Source organism: Pteropus alecto, unplaced genomic scaffold, assembly GCF_000325575.1.
Source record: "Pteropus alecto unplaced genomic scaffold, ASM32557v1 scaffold11, whole genome shotgun sequence".
Classification (NCBI taxonomy): Eukaryota; Metazoa; Chordata; class Mammalia; order Chiroptera; family Pteropodidae; genus Pteropus; species Pteropus alecto.
In genome coordinates this window covers 15,383,098-15,400,907 of record NW_006431956.1, presented here as the reverse complement: position 1 = coordinate 15,400,907, position 17,810 = coordinate 15,383,098, and the positions used below count along the sequence as shown (strand labels likewise).

Genomic DNA, 17,810 nt, shown 5'->3' with positions numbered 1-17,810 from the left:
CCCTTTCGGTCCTTCCCCCGAGAGTCTGTTGATATGTTATTTAAAAGGAGCCAACATCAAAATTGTGCTGTAAATCTAAAGTCTTAAGTAGATCTGCTACCGAATGAACCACGGTTTCAGAAAGTTGCATCTATGCTCAAAAAAAAAAAAAGAGACATTTATTTGCGTTAAGGGCTATGACTAACATAAATTTGTATTAATCTGTAAATTCAATCATTTTACATACTTATTCCCTCCACTCCATAAGAAAACTTTATATTTGGAATGGCTAGAACAAAAGAGTCACACGGGTATGTGTATGTGTGAGAAAATAGAGTTTTGTCCATTTGTGCGTGTGGTATTTTCCAGAGGTCATAATCAGGATTAAAGAGAGAGGGAGGGAGGGAGGAAGGGAGGGGGAAAGAGAGAGAGAGAACACCCACTCTGGGAGCTCAGTGTTATTTGGGTTGACAGCCTGAGAGAGCAGGGCGGAGCAGCCTTAGTGAAGCAACTGATTGCAAAACAAGCCATATGCACATCATTTTGGGTGGAATTAACCTCATTTGCAAGTATGTCATTTCTGAGTTCCTTTTGTGTCCTGGGAAGAATAACAAACTATTGAGTGAAAGAAAACTTTGTCAGATAGATCTTTTTGGGGGTGGGGGTGGTTGAGGCTGCAGATCGAGGCTGATATCCTGCCTTAGATTCCCTAAATGATAAGGAAATTTTTACCAATACTAGATATTTCCCTAAGGCTCAAATTTCTAAGCCTTAGTCTTCACCCTCAAATAGTTTCTCTTTTCCACATATATAAATTTTATATGTAGACTTCACATATACATATTTTAAAAACCTATCCATACCAAAAAATGGTAACTATGTGAGGTGATGGATGTGTCATCTAAACTTATTGTGGTCATTTCGCAATATATGCATATATCACATCATTACGTTGTTCGCCTCAAATGTATACAGTGTTATATGTCAATTTTATCTCAAGAAAGCTGGAAGAAAAATCTCTTCTAAATACATGTGTTGAACAGGACATATATATATATCTATGACAAAGTTAACTTCACGTATTTAATTCAGTTTGGATCCAGGTTTCACTGCCACGAGGCTTAGCAATTCCAGCCATGATTTTGAACTGGATCAGGGAAGACCTCATTTCTCTGTCAGAATAACCTGCCTTACTTGGGGTGGTAAACGCACAATAGAATATACAGATGTCAAATGATAATGTACACCTGAAAATTATATAACTGTATTAACCAATGTTACCCCAATAAATTTAATTAAAAAAAAATTCCAACGTTACAGCATGAACAGGGATGATTAGTCACCTTCAAAGTCATCCTTCTGTTTAAGCATAAGATTGACCCCAACTTTATTTCAAAATACCAACTTCACTGGCAGACAAAACTTGATTTGATTATAAGTAAATAAATCACTCATAAATCTCACACAGAGCAGTATTTTACACAATTTACAGGATCCAGAGCCAGGGGAGGAAGAACTTCTCATTCTCAACCCTCAAAAAAAAAAAGAATAACCTGCCTAAAAACAGCCCATTCAATACCCCACAGGCATTTCCGTCAACATACCCTCTCTGGTGTGTTCTTCTACGTGCCCTAACTTGGCTAATGGTTATTATTCACTTATTAGTCCAATTTGGAAACCTCGGCATAATCCTTGACTCCTTCTGTTTTTCTATCCATTGGTCCAAACTCCTGCTGGTTTTTCCTGTGGAGTGCTCTCCTGTCCATTCTCACTGTCGAGCTATAGTTGAGACCTTCGTCAGCACACCCAGCTCCCTAGACCTGTCCCTCGTCAGTCCTCGCCACCATCACTGGGAATTTGAATTACAAATTTGAACGTGTCGCCCTCTTGCTTAAAAACCTTCCATGGCTGATCAAGAAGGAATGGAGAGAGTTCGGGTGTTAGTTAGCATGTCTTTCATAATTTACCCCACCTTACTTTTCAGGGTTCAACTCTTGTCATTCAGGGCCACTGACGTTGTCTAAACAGGCTTTAAAAAACTCTCTCTGTCTTTGTATATGCTATTCCCTTTGAACTATACCCTCCTCTGTCCACTTCTCCCTCATAAAATCCTATTTATCATTTAAAATCCAGCTCTCGTGTTGTCATGGAAATGGGCAGGAAAGGTTATTAAATATCCAGGTTTGTATGCCCTTCTGGATAATCTGCACTTTTCATTGTTTTTAACTATTTTACAACTCTGCAAGCTATAGGAAACTGATACTAATGTAAATTATTCTTGTCTACAGAAATGCAAATAAATTTTTGTCCTGAGAAGAAACGATTATTGCCCTTGTGTAGATTACCAAATTTTGTATCTATTTATAATTCATCCTAGCCTTCGCGACTGTCGATATGTGTGTTTTTTGAATTTTTCTTTGAACTGATCGTAACAGCTTACTGTTCTCTCATTCATTAATTAGTTAAATAAAATCTTTGACGAAGAAAAAAAAAATCCAGCTCTCATATCAGCACTTCAATGGTGTCTTCATATCCAGTAGTGAGACTTGCTGCCCATTGCACCTTGTAACCGTATCAGTAAATCCTGGCTCCCAAAACTTTGATCACGTATTTGACCTCCCTGGGTTTGTTTCCTTGTCTGTAACATGAAGAGAATAATACATAATTCATAGGATTGTTATGACCTTTCAACGGAATAGAATACGGTCCTTGGCATAAGCACTCAATAATAGGACATACTGAATCATGTTCTTTTTGTTACCGTGTTAGAACCTCTTTCCAGACTGTGAGCTGTTATTAACTAAGGATCAGATCTTATTCACCCTTGTGTTAAAAAATGCTTTGTTGAAAGCTCAGAGAGATTAAGTCACCTCCCAAACTAATGAGAAGGAGGAAGGAGCCAGGCAGAGCGCAAGCCTCAGGCTGCATATAAAGTTATCCTTCTACCTCCTACACCCTAGACATGTGGACCTGCTCAGTGGACCCTACTCGGATGTGACATTCCAGGTCTGGGCAGGCCTTAGAGGTCTCTGAATTCTATGTCTCCTGTAAGTATTAAACAGAAAGTCTGTTTCTAAGCTGTTGTTGCTGCTCTAGGTTTGTAGAAACTCAAGACAGCACTAGTTTTCTTTTTTTAAAGCGCTTTCCAGGTGATTAAATGCTGATATTGATACAGATACATTTTGTTGGTAAACACAAAGGTTTCATTGGGGCTCACATATATTTAGGTTTGAATCAGTTTTCAAATCCAAATTTTTTTGAGCAAAATTTCATAGTTACTATGTGACTTGACTGGCATTATCAATGGCTTTCTTTCTTATCTAATTTAATCTAAAGTCAGTTAATATTTCAAGTAGTATGTTAATTAATCATTATTTAATAAATTAAAGCAAGTTATGTCTTCTACCTTATTTCTTTATTCACAGTATATCTGTAATTAATTTCACTCCATAAACAGATTAATACCTCAATTTAGAACAAAATTACAACGGCTTAATTATATAGTAACGTATCAGGTTATCTGTATCACTTCAATATATAATTTATAATATATTTATGTATTTTGCTATATACTTTGCTATATACTGTCTTGCAGTGGGTTTCAAAATAGAGAATAAATGATATGTGCATGTTTGTACTTGCCAATGTCACATTTTGGTTTTTCATGTCTTTATATTTAAATTTGCTAATTTGTAAGAACAAAAATGAACACACATACACACACGAACATGTTCAAATACTTCTCTCTTATATATGTTATACTTTCTTGCTGTGAACTGAATTTTGAGCATGACGGTATTAGATTAAGAGGCTATTTGATGCATTCATTTAAAATGAAAAGATTCATAAAAATACACGTTTATATATTAAATAAGTAAAAATAAACTTACTTATAAGGATTTGTCATAAGACAGAAAACAATTAAAAAGACTACATTTCATATAGCTTTTTAAGAGGTACACCTAACAACTTCTGCATCAAATCAAAAGGTTAGGATTTTTCTCTAGTGATGATCAATTCTTGGATTTACAGAAATGATATATTTAGTGGCAGCCAGCATCAATACAATGAAGAACCTCATGTTATTATAATTTTTATAAGGAGCTTATTTGGCAGAAGTCTGCTTTCTTGTAGCACCCAATTTGGATACTATGAACTCCTGGATCGTCTAATTTGAATGGTTGCCAAGCTCATCTTTTCAGCTGTGCTCTTAGTTATGAATAATCTTTACTTGGATGGTGATACTCATACCAAGAAGAGAATTAAAATTTTAGAGCTGTAGGAATTAAGGGAAAAAATAGAATACTTATTAGTAAAAAAAAAAATTAAAGGAAGCAGCAAGATATATTAAAATGATCGATTAGCCAAATAGTTTTAGACAAGTTAGAATTGGTCTTCAAAATTCCACCAGAACAGTTGCTACTAATCTACTAAGAAGAAAACTCCCCTCTCTGTTTCTTCTGAGCCTGGCCGTGGGTCAAGAGAGAGGGCACTCCCTATTCCCTCTACCTGCCCGGTAATGAAAATAATAGCTAATAACTATTGGGTGTTCTCACTGTGTGCCAGGCCCTGTCCTTGTGCTTTACATGTATCGACTGATTAAATCCATCCTCATAACCACCTTAGACAGGACACTTTTATTTTCCCCGTTTTGCAGATGAGAAAACTAAAGCACCCAGAGATTAAGTAACTTGCCTGAAGTCATACAATTTAAGTCAGTTAACAAATATCTATTGATCCCAGACACTGGGGAGGCCTAAACAAACCTCAAGATTTTCCTCTGTGGATTTTCCACAACCGTGTTTCTCTTCATCAATGTGCCAAGGATTAACTATCTAGACTTTATCTGCATACTGTATGTCTTTCCATTTTAAAGATGATTAAATAAAAATGTTGGCGTCCTTGCATTGAGACTAATTTTTTTAACCCTATATATATCCTAGCATGTATTTCTTAGTGCAGGTGAACAGTGTTTTCAATCTATAACTAGATCGACAGAGCTAAAATAGAACAAGAAGGAGAAAAAAAGGTTGAAAAATCTGAGGTTCGGTCAGTATCAATTTGCTTTGGTATTTTAATTATTTTTAAATTAAAAGAAATATCTGGTCATGTTTAGTTTTTCAAGGAAAAAAAATCAGCCCACACATTACAAGTACAAAACCACACATCACAGATACAAAAGGAGAGAAAATTTTTAAAAATTTGTTCATGATAGGGATCACACTTAGTGTGATATACGTTGTACAGAATCCGGTCCACAAATGCTAGTTAAAGCTATGAAGCAGCTAGAGCACAATATGATTGGGAAATAACTGAAAGTATTGGAATTCATCTGATTCCTTCAGTATATTTTTTTTTTTCAAAATGCAGTGAAGGTTCCTATCAAGAGGAAGTGGTTCACGGAACAACATAGCACATGGTTAAATGTTCTTGAGATGTTTGGGGGAGGGAGGAAGCTAAAGCTTCTGTGTAACATAAAACAGGAAACAGAAGCATCTCTGAAATTACACATAATATCAAATAATACTCAACAAAGAACTAAGATGAAGAAATCTCTTGGGCCAGCTTAACCAGCTTTGTACAGTACAGCCGAGATCAGTGAAAATTTGAAGAAATAGACTAACAAACAGTTATCAAGTTAAGAGGATAATTACTATGGTCAAGTGAACAGGAATGGCCAAGACAACAGGATTCATTGGTAAGCAATATTGTGATGGCAAAAGTTAGAAGGAAAAACATTTTTAAATGAAAAAGTAATCATGCAATGACATGATTTATTTCAAGAGTTTAAAAACCACTAAGTGGGGCGGTGGGGGTGGGGCGCTTTGAAAAGCCTAAAGTCTTAGAAATTGTCACAATGCAGAACTACACACACACACACACACACACACACACATACACACACACACAACATGAGATGGGCTACCATATTTTTTAAAGTATGATTTGATTGTTAAAATTACTTATTTTCAAATTGGCGTTGCTTTCGAGTGAATGCAGGGTGGAGTGAGGCAGAGTAATGCACTCTGCGAGGTCGAGCTCCAGGGTAGGTAAAAAGTGAGATGACCCAAAAATATGCAATAGGACTCAGAAGTAAAACGAAACGGCAAGTGACACTGAGAAACTAAGGTCAACTGATCTGTCCAAATGGCTTTTCCGTGTCTCTGGGAGACGAACTTCATTTGGAAGTGCTACATGGGCTGAAAAGAGACAAGATTTTCTTACGTTCTCTTTTTATTCTGTTTTCAGCATCTATGTAAGGAATGGGGAACCGCTTTTGTGTTTAGAATCTACTGTGACATCAAACCAAAGTGACAAGATAATTCAGGATTTTTTTTTTTTGCAGAGATGTAAATAGAAAATATACTATTCACTCATTTGTAAATAAAAACTACGGACATTAGTTTTCATACACAAAACTCCTGTGAATAGTTATCTGTATTCACCGTTTCCTACTTGTCTTGATTTTCTCTTGACTTTACCCTGCTGTGGCTGAATGTTTGTGTCCCCCGCAAATTCATTCATTGAAACCCTAATCTCCAATGTGATAGTATTTGCAGATTGAGCCTCTGGGAGCTAGCCTTCATGTTGAGATTTAGTGTTCTTATAAGAGACATTAGAGAGCTAGTCTCTCTCTCTCTCTCTCTCTCTCATGTGAAGATACAAGAAGACAGCCTCTGCAAACCAGGATCCGCCTGCACCTTGATCTTGGACTTCGCAGAATCCAGAACCACAAGAAATAAATGTTGTTTAAGCCACTTAGTTTACGATATTTCGGTAATAGCAGCACAACCCAAACTGACTAAGACAGACCCCAGTGGACTCTTGTTCTCACCATGTCACCAAACTGTCAAGATTACCAATGACCTTCATGCTGCTAATCCAATGATCTATTCTTAGCATCTTAAGCATCATTTAACACCATTCATTGGTCACTCTCTATTGGAAATACTTTCTTCCCTTGGCTTCCACGAATGCTTTATTTCCTGCTTTTCCTTTTAACAGAGGCCAACTGACCTTGAAGTTCAGGGCTCCTCACCCGCAGGCCTCCTTAAGACCGCATTGCTCTTCTGGCAACCCAGCAGCAGCATGGACTACTTACTGTTCTCCTCTTGGCAGGTCACCCTGGTAGGAATCCCAGGGCTTCAAGTGTGGCTGTGGGCTGCCAGTCCTACCTCCACTTCACCTGGACCCCAGCAAGAGCTGGATCCATGATACATCTCACAAACTATGGACCCCATCTTTTATTCCAAGAAGATCTGAAGAAGACACTGTTCTGCTCTGCTGCTTGTATGGGGTCACCCTGACCCAGGCTTAATTCTGGCCAACTTACACAGCCCCCAGGACCAGCCTAGCAGTTGGGAGATGGCGAGAACTGATGGCTGGGTGGTCCTGGATGAGCTGGGCCACTGGGAGCCACAGGGTGCCATGTCATCTATAGTGAGAGCAAAAGCTTAAGTTTTCTGAGGACTCGTCCCTGGGCAAGCAAGAAGCATCACCAGAGTAAGAAACCACAGGAAGTCACAGATGAGGTCTTACCATATAGAATTGTAAGCTTTTCTGAACTATCGATAATAAAATTAATTTTAGGCAACCCTGCCACTATACTGGAGTGATTCCAACTCAAAGGATACCCAGAGCTACATCTGGTATCTGCCAGTTTTTCCAACTGACCTGTACCCTACCCAGTACCCCCGCTTCCCATAATTCATGACATCAAAACACTGGCTTTTCTCCTTTTTTCTTGAGACTCAGGAGAGCCAAAGCAACAGCTTTTACTTTTTTTTCTCTGTTCCCTACCAAGGGTTGAAGGAAGGGATCCATCCTTTTTGTTCAGAGGCACCAACTCCCTCCCCTAAATCAGGCTGAGAAGGAACCAGCCAGCTCTTACCTCCTCCTGGTTGTTTTTCTTTCCCACCCCAGTTTATTTTTTGTTTTCCCTCTACACCGACCTCTGAAGCCATTTTATGAACTGTCGTGTGCCACCTGAGCCTCCAGTAAAAAAAAAAAAAAAAAAAAAACGCAGCGCGCGAAAAAAAAAAAAAAGTCTGCGAGAGAAAAGACTAAATGATTTATTTATTTTTTCATAGAAAATTGTATTTCAAATTCATCCTCAAGTGGAGAAGTGGTCAAAGAATAGGTAGCCAAAAATGTAAGAGAAAATGTATCAGGCAGTTAATTAGAAATAATAAGTGTTACTTTTTGGATTTTGTGATGTTTGTAGTATGTGTTTTAAAGAATTAGTACTTTGTTATGATTTCCTTTCTCACTCTAATATCTACTTTTGTTCTTAATTTTTAATTCATAATTTTGTAGTTTTTCAAAAGAGAGTCTCCCCAAATTGTATAAGAGTTAGACCCCAGGGATCCTGAATCTGTCCCTGCCTACCTCACCGGCTCTCTTTTTAGCCTCCTCCAAGGGTTCCTCACCTCCCCGATCTCCTAGTTTTCCTCCTGGCCACTGTTTACACTGACTTCCTAGATGATTTCGGGCTTTAAATCGTATACATGCTGCCAAGTCCCAAAGTGTGTCTCTAACCCACACTTCTCTCTTATTTCACATATCTGACCGCTAGTTAACACTGCCCCACCTCTGCCTCTCGGATTTTCTCTCCTTTAACCCTCAGCGCACACTGGCCTCCTAGCTGTTTCTTGAACACTGTCAACATGCATTTTACACGTTTTTCTTTCTTTTTGGAACACCAGTTCCCCACTTCCCTAAATGGCATGCTCTCTCACTGCCTTCAGGTCTTTGCTTACATGTTCCCTCATTACTGAGGCCCTCCCTCGCCTATTTCAGACTCAGCTCTTTCTCACGACCCTGGTTTTCCCTGTTTATATTCTCTCCTCACTTACCAGCTAGAATGTCAGCCCTGTGAGGGCAGAGGTCTGACCGTTTTGTTCATTGCTGGATTCCTAGCAAGCAGAGTAATGTGGATACATTATAGACACTGAGTGAATATTTGTTAAATGAATGGATGAATAAAAAATGCAACATATTCATCGACGCTTCACGGGGGCAGAGGACATCTTTGTGTTCCTAGTGCCAGGTGTGATACCTGCCTTGGTCATGGAAGACATTCAAAAGTACTTGTGAATAGATGCCTGAAGGGAGAAGAGTGGAGCGAAAATGAAGCCAGGGGATAGATAAATAAGGAAACGGTTCCACAACTGCCATGGCGGGTGGCAAGAATAAACAAAGGATGTTGACACAATGGGGAAAAAATGGTTGGGAAATGATATTCACTCAAAGTAACACCCCGCTCTGCTAAATCAAGCTCCAGGGTAGGTGAGAGGTGAGATGGCTGAATATGACCCCGAAATGCTCAAGACAACTCAGAAGTAAAACAGTAAGTGACAAAGAAAAACATATTACTTAACATTTTCAAAAAGAATGCTTTAAATGGAAAAATCTGATGGGTACCTTTTAACCAAATGATCAAACTTAGAATCATCACTGATGGGACATTCTGACACGACGAGCCCCTGATGCGATGCACTGAGGACCTGGCATCACCCTTACAACACCACTGCCAAGATGTGTAACCTGAGTCTAAACAAGAGAAATCGAACAGGCAAATCCACATTCAGGGACGTTCAGCAAAACAAAATAACTCGTCTGGACTCTTCCAATAAAATATGATATTTTGAGGATAATGTGGAAAATTTGAATATAGACTATATATTGGAAAATGTATTAAATACATTAAATTTCCCGAGTCTGATAATTGTATTGTGATTGCGTAAGAGAGTGTCTTTGTTCTAAAGAGATAGTGAAAAAATAAAGCCAATGTGATAAAATGCAAATAATTAGTAAATCTGGGTAAAGGCCATAGGAGTGCCCATTGAGTGCCAATGAGTGCACTATTCTGACTTTTCTCGTTGTTGAAGTTTTGAGACTTTTCAAAATAAAAAGTCGAGGAAAGAAAAGAACCAATCTTTTAAGTCAGAATAAAAGAACCAATCTTTTAAGTCAGAACCAATCTTTTAAGTCAGAGCTGAGTTTTAAAAAGCAAAGCGAAACAAAAAAGAAAGAGGAAGAGGGGGAGAATGAAAAGTAGAAGAAGGCAAAAACAATGTAAAAAAAAAAATCTATCCTGTGGACTGATGATGTTATCTCATCTAATTCTCATAAGAACCACATAAAGTCTGTATCTGGCCATGGCCTTGAGTCTCACCCCTCATCTAGGTGGAAAAGGAGAGACAAACATATGCCTGGGTCTAGACGCCTTGCTTAACAAGTTGAAGTGGAAATTATCTGGTAATCACAAGATACCAGATTTTAAACATGTAACTTGTTGATTTTAAAGAAATTAGTCTTCTCCATCTCTTCCTCCAAAGTCCAAATTTCAAGTGGAAAAGGATGAAGGGGTGTTGGCTAAAACACTTTGGCTTTGATTTTTCATTTTGCTTTGGCAGTGAAGACCAGTGTGTTCTGGTGCAGGGAAGATTTCCCAGTGTGATTGCTAAAATTCTTAACTATCCAAGCATGGGGATATTAGTATCAGACGGCTTTTTGACTTCCAGGAGTGCAGAGGGGGATATTTGCTAAAGATTCTGAAGAATTAAGAATCAAGATCTTGTCCATCACTGGAGCAATGAGAATCAGGGATGTCTACTGAGGCTTGGGAATCAATGCTAGGCAGAGCATATATTCCAGGCCTTTGCTTACAAAGCAGTGTATAGCCACCCAGGAGCTGAATCTACCACAATAAATAGCCACCGAAGGGCTGAATCTACTACAATACTACTCCAGGACTGATGGTCTGTTTTGTGAGTTGTTTCTAAATGCCAAATAAATCTACAGGTTGCTACAGGACATCAACAATGATGAAATCAACAGGAAAAACAAAGGCAACATATTTCCTAAATTTGAAAATGAAGTTCTACATTTTAATGCTTCTGAAATCATGATTCATTCAGAAGAATATGAAATTAGGCTACAACCACCAGGAATCAGCTATGATGTAGTTGTATGTAAAAACTGGCTAGAACAGAAAAGGTGTCTATTCATGTGTCATTTCAGTCGAGTTATCTGCAATGGTAGTAGAATACACAGTTCAACTTAATTTAAATTTGGATCCCAAATCATCATTTAAAAAGCTTTCAAAAAGACTACAAATGATGCAGCATTGAAATACAAAATTATTGCCTGGAGAAGACTGCCATTCACAGACCAGGACATGCAATTAATGGCAGCAGAAATTTCCAAAGCTCTGATTGTTATTTTCCAAGGCAAAAGAGAATGATATGGCAGATTTATGCATCATGAAGAATAATTATCTTTTAGGTACCAAATGCATACCCTATCAAATTCCTTTAATTGGATCTAGAGAAGTTGTTTTACTTCCCACAATACTTAAGACAACAAAGAAAAATAACTCATGACTTTTTTCGATGAGCCTAAAAATTATATTGTAAACTCTAAAAGCTATAAGGAACAAGACTCTGTATGGCTTTGGGTAACGGACAGCCAAGTGTCCTGGCACACTCTGCACATCTTAGAATCTTTAGATCCTCAATGTGAAGAAGTGAAGATTCACATTTTATTTGTAATACTGACAAGACATGATACATAACTCTGTGAACAACTGTACACAGTTTCTGAACATTTTATGCACCCATCCACCTCTCAAAGGAAAATGTTAATTAGAATAATGTTGAACGTTCTTATGATGAGAACTGAAAAATGATCTTTGGGTTTAACCACACAGAAGTTAAGTCACTGGTTATCTCTGGAGGAACACTGAGGGTGGAAGCCAAACAGAGCCTTCAGAAGTGAGTGGGAAACAAGAGATAAGAGCATCGACAACGTCCCTGAGAGGTGGGTCCACAGCAATTGTAAGATGCTCTCCTCACTATCATCTGGAATTCTTCCAAAGTGACTTTCATGGCTCCGAGCATCTTTCATGTGGATGTCGTGCACCATCATTTAATCAGGTCTCTATTGTTAAAAATTTATAGTTTGTTTTTCTTTTCAAGACATGATGATACGAGCCAGATGTTTTCATTTGCAGAAAAATTATATGCAGCATGGCTTAAGGATAAAACTGGAAATATCAATCGATTCTTGCCTTTCTGTGGGGTGAGGGATTTTCTGTTTTTGCATCGTGGTCAATGATTTGCACCTGGCACCAAAAATCTCAAAGGATTGGGACTGTTGGTCAAGATAACGGTCAAGGTCAAGTGTGGCAAACTCTGCATTGATGAGCTCAAGCAGTGTGTGTCCCACTGCACCACTGATTTCTCTCTATTTGGGAGTATTTACAGCTGTTTCTGTGACTGTTGTTGTGCCCGAAATCTATACGGGTGATAAATGCAATGCAAAAAATTTACATCAGAAAAATCTGAAGTGCATTTAAGATTTTTCAGTGGCAACCCAGTTTTAATTTTCGCTGAGGCTCTTAGTAAATTTTTTCTCCTCTCTCTCAAAGATGCTACTGACAACACTTTTCACTCTTATTTTAAAGTTAGACAGGAACTAAATTTTCACTCCCCCACATTCAAGATGATTCATCCCTTAAAATAAAACAAAAAACATTGAATATTTTTCTCTAAAATCATCTTCCGTATGTAGCTGAGATGGGGTATGGGGTGGAGGGGCTTGTACTTTGTGTGCATTTCCCTCATGACATGTGGGCCCAGCTAGGTGGGCCTCAGTCAGGGGGACCACTGAGCTGCACAGGGCAGACAAGACCCTCCCACAGGGACATGAATAAAGTCTAGAAACAGGATGCCTGGGTTCAAAATCCAGTACCACCACTTGTTGGCTGTGTAACCTTGGGCAACTTACTTAATCTCTCAGTGCTCAGTCTTCTTGTCTCTGAAAAAAGGTGTGATTATAAACTACTCATGGGGTCATGGTGAGAATTCTAGAAATTAATACATGTAAAGTGCATAGAAGAGGGCCTGGCTCAGATCTGAGAGCTCAGTAGGTTTGGGACCTAATACTACAAAGCAACCAGAATTGCAGTCATCTTTTGATCTCTCATAAGCCTGGAAGTCCCATGTGCAAGGACACGGGCTGAGGGCAGAGACCTCCATCATAGTTTTGGAGAGGAGACTGATGGTGACTACAGCATGCCTAATTATTAAGAGTCCTGGATCTTCCCTCTCACCCCATCCCTTCCCCACCAGGAAAACCACCTGACTCCAGGGATGTTCTTGGTTGTCGTTGGTGGGGCCAGGGAGGTCATGAAGTGAAAGAAAAGGGAGAGAATTTTAAAAAATAAAAATGACTAGATCTTTTGAGACCCTAACGGAAACCAAGAACAAGGTCTGTTCTGTGAATTAAGCTGGAGTTGTCCAGGGTAACGGCCAGGGCCATGCTAACTGCATCATGATCAAAAGAGAAAGGCAGAGCTGCCGCCTTAAGAAGGCTGAACGCGAAGCCAACCTCAGGAACGACATGTAACTTGCAGGGATGGCACCAATGCCGTAGCCGAGGAGTCACAGATGATGTGGTAGGAATGAATGCAATCCTTGGCACAGGACAGTCACATCTGAGGGCTCACAAGAGACATGCTCAGAACTCCAGGGATGAGTCAGGGAGATCCTATGAGCTGAGTGTGCAGACACCACTGAGGGTGACTAGATAACAATCACATTTCCCAATTGTTCCCTTAGGTTGGTATGACCTAGAGAAATGGGTGACACACAAACATATACATATAGCGATCGCTTGTTTATTTTCACATAAACTTATTTATACATACAACAACAGCTTTTTATGATGATTTTTCACTCAAGAATTCATTCATTCATTAGCTCAAGAAGGATATATGGAATGCAAACTCTGCCAGACTCTATGATAATTGCTAGAATCCCTACCTTGAATTTTAGTTAAGTGAATGAAGTTCACATTCTAAAGAGAATGACGGACATGAAAATAACTTAGCACTGTATAACAATAATATAAAAGACACAAATAAAATAATAGGGGATCAGAGAAGAGAGAGCATCAATTCTCTTAAGGCGAGGAGTTGCTCTCGGCATGGTGGGATATACAGCAGGTGGGAGCAGAAACATGCATTCTGCACTCTGAAAGTCTGGGTTCAGCTCTACACTCACTGTGGTGTGATGTTGGGAAACAGCCTTAATTGCTTCAATTTCTACATCTATAATAATGTGGGCATATTTTGCTGGGATTTTGTAAGGATTAAATGGGATCATATATACAAAGCGTTTACCAAATGCCTGACACATATTAAATGCTCAGGAAGAGGTGAGAGTGGTCGTATTGTCATTGTTTAGTCGGTACATGTATCTTACGAACAGACTGTCATACGCCTGAGAGCACATGGCAGGTTGATATAGCTGAGTAACCCAGGGAGGCCAATGCTAACCTTTGGATTTGGTGCTGCATTTTCTCTGTGACAGTGGTTCTCAAAGTGTGGGTACTCAGACCAGCAGCATCAGCATTGCTCAGACACTTGGAAGTGTGAATCCTTGGGCCCCACCCCAAAATTACTGAATCAGAAACTTTGGGGCTGGGGACCAATAATCGGTGTTTTAACAAACCTTCCATGTGATTCTACTATACACTAAAGTTTGAGAACCACTGCTCTGCAGTCGATGGCAAAGCACCCCCCCTCCCCGCCAATAAAAAAGGGGGCACAGGCAAGTGCAGAAAGCAGAGGGATTATGAAAACCAAAATTTGTAGCCAAGACAAAAACGGCTTGTGTTTTATGACAAACACAAGGAAAAAAAAGCACTCCCTGTATCCTGCATTATCTCAATGTTAAAAATGCATTAAAAATTATCATATCTTTTTACTGTTTAAAGGTACAGAATGAAAAAAAATTGAATGTTTATCCTTGGATATTAAAAAATCAAGCCCATTTTTACCATTAATGTTCCAGGGCTGGGCAATCGCATAACCTCTTGAATAATCTCTCAATTCCTGTAGGATGCGAAGCACTTCCTTTTCTTACTCATATACAAAAAGCATATTCGTAGTACAATAATGATAATGATGACAATGGTTGGTGGATTTTTGACACTTCCCATTGAGACACGGAGTTTACGTCTATCCACGCCCTGAATCTGAGCCAGCTGTGACTGCTTTGATGGAAGTGGTACGATGGAAGTGACACAGTGTCCATTCAAGGCCTCTGCCCTGGGCTTCTCACAGCCCCCTCCAGATAAATATTCTTTCTAGGAGCCCAGCTGCTACACTGTGAGAAACCTGAGCCACTTGGAGGGGACACAGGAGGCACTTAAGTCACCAACCAGCCCCAGCCCAGCCCAGGGACCAGGCAGATGAGTGAACAACCTTCCAGATAAGCCCCGTCTCCAGCTCTTTGGGTCCCCACCAGCTGTTCAAGTCTCCCCAGCTGAGGACACAGACATCATGGAGCTGAGACAAGCTAGCCCTGTTGCATTCCTGATCCACAAGAATCTGTGACCACAATAAAAGTGGCTGTCTGACGTCATTAAGTTTGGTGTGGTTTGTCAAGCAGCAGTAGAGAAGTGAAACAAATCATCATCATAACAACCATTTCCAGCGCACCTTCTACATGTCAAGCTGTATACCATGCTTTATACGTTGTGCTTCTCGGCCTTTCAACCGCTCTGCAAAATATATTACCCCAAATTGCAAGTGAAGAAATGGGGTCTATGAGAAGATGCAATGGCACACATCTGGTAAATGACAAGTTTATGTCAAAATCTGGTGCATAAGAAAATGCCCAAATGTCAGTCTTTAGCCACCTAGAGACGAAAATTAGGAGATGGAAAACATTAGAAATTAATAATGCCACAATTATATTGTTTCTTTAAAGTTTAAAAAAGTTAATGCTTTTTCTATGGAGAATTTAAGCATTGTATCTACTCATCAGGAGGTATAAAAATCATTAATTTGTTATTAATTACAATTAGTAATTATATCATTACGATACGTAACACATAATCATATCAGTATTAATGATTTGATTTAATTTTTTTGGCCATAATTTTGAGATGTTTGTTATGAAAACATAGAAATCTGTGTCTCCGAATAAGCCAACTAGATAGAAATTAACTGTCTACAGCAACTTCACTAATAGCAAACTAGTTAAGATCCGAACACATTTATGAAGCAAAGAAGAAAGTCTGTCATTTCAGTTCACGTCTGATAATATTTACTGGCTCTATATGAGTTTCTTCCATTTCCTTGTGAAGGATATTTACACAATTTCCTACGGGTATTATTTTTAAATATGACAAATGAGAGCCTTTTAATTTAATTATATTTTTCTCTCCGCACAGTCTACATGTGATCACAACCAGTCTACAGCTACTGCTTTTCAAATTTCTTTTTTACAGCGGTGAGAAAGCACAAGTATGGAATAGAAATAACGCACTCGAAAACACAGAAGATTCCAGAGTTCTCTGTCAGTTATACTTAGACCACTAACTCAATTCCGTTTTATTCACATATCAGGAGAATAAAGACAGTGAAGAAGGGACTTGGAATTACCCTCGATCATCATTCGGATGGTATGTTGGGGCCCTGCTCTGTCAGACAATGAATGTATGAGGTGTGAGTGTGATAATTGGATGAGTCAAACCTGAGTTCAGTACCAACTACTGCATGACCTCGAGCAACTTACTTGACCTTACTCGACCGAGCTTCAGTTTTTTTCATTTGTAAAATGGGGATTAAAAAAAAAAAAACCTTATTCACAAAATTGTGAATTGTCTGGCATACTCCAGCTCTGGCACAGTTATAATTGTGTCATTATAATTGAGACACGCAGTGGTGCAGGATGTAAGCAAAATGCACCGAAAACCTCTGGTTCCCAAGAATGGATGGTGAATACATACCCGCTCTTAAAATTCCAATGAAACAACTCTGTAACACTCTAGAAAGAAGGAAGGATGGCATTACTGGATCAAAATTTTGAGCAGTTTCTGGAAGATGTTCAGAAGGAACTACATAGACTGAATAACATAGCTAAGGAAACAGCAGTCCCATTTAGGCCTAGAGGAGACGCTGCTAAAGATAGAGCCAAGAAAACACTCAAACCAGGGTCAGCAAGGATGGGAATCCTGGGACCAATTGGAGGAGTAATTATTTAATTATCAGTAAAATCCAGTTATGGGCCATTTGACTTCTCTGTCACAAGGAGCAATAAGATGCCAAAATTACCCCCAATCTAAAGTCAGTAAAAAGACTTGCCTTAAATAAAATGGGCAAAGTACGTTGCTGATTCCTAAGGTGAGTCTTGAGTCCCCCACATCAAGTAGAGAAGTGCACACAAAGTTTGGAGCCCCATAACAGACAGGCAGACCCCAATCCAACCGGCCAATTATCCAATCAACCGATCAACCAGGAGGTTGTGGGAAGAGAAATGTCCACCCTCGGGACTCAGGTGCTTTACCTCCAGCACAAAGCTCTGCTGCCTCAGGAAGTAGCACTCAAATAGGGCTGAAACTTCCTGTTTGATTGTTGTTCCTACCAAAGAGGAAAAACTGCCTATCAATCCCCACATTCACCTATAGAATCCTGCAATCAGCCTCCTACTCAAGAAAGATGCTTGTTACAGCAGCCGAGTAAATGCATACCACCTTCTTATAGTATTCCAGTCTTTAAATTAAAATTATGAATCAATAACCAAGGGTCATGAAATATTTGAAGACAAACAAAAATATGAAAATATCGAGACTAAGACCCAGAATATTGACCCCTGAGGAAACAGAGTTGATGAAAAAAAGAGAAGGGAAAAAATTAAAAATTCCAACTGATGTCTTCAGAGAGATTGAAGATGACATGGTAACGAGAACAAGTGGCTATTAAAAAAGCAATCAGAAAATAAAAAACAAGTTAATGTCACTTACTTGCAAAAGTC

The 17,810-nt window shown here is 39.0% G+C and overlaps 1 protein-coding gene across 1 annotated transcript in view; it reads right to left on the bottom strand.

Annotated features, from left to right (window-relative positions):
* Positions 1-17,810, bottom strand: part of APBB1IP (amyloid beta precursor protein binding family B member 1 interacting protein) — a 109,137-nt gene that overhangs the window by 72,139 nt on the left and 19,188 nt on the right. The window lies entirely within an intron of this gene.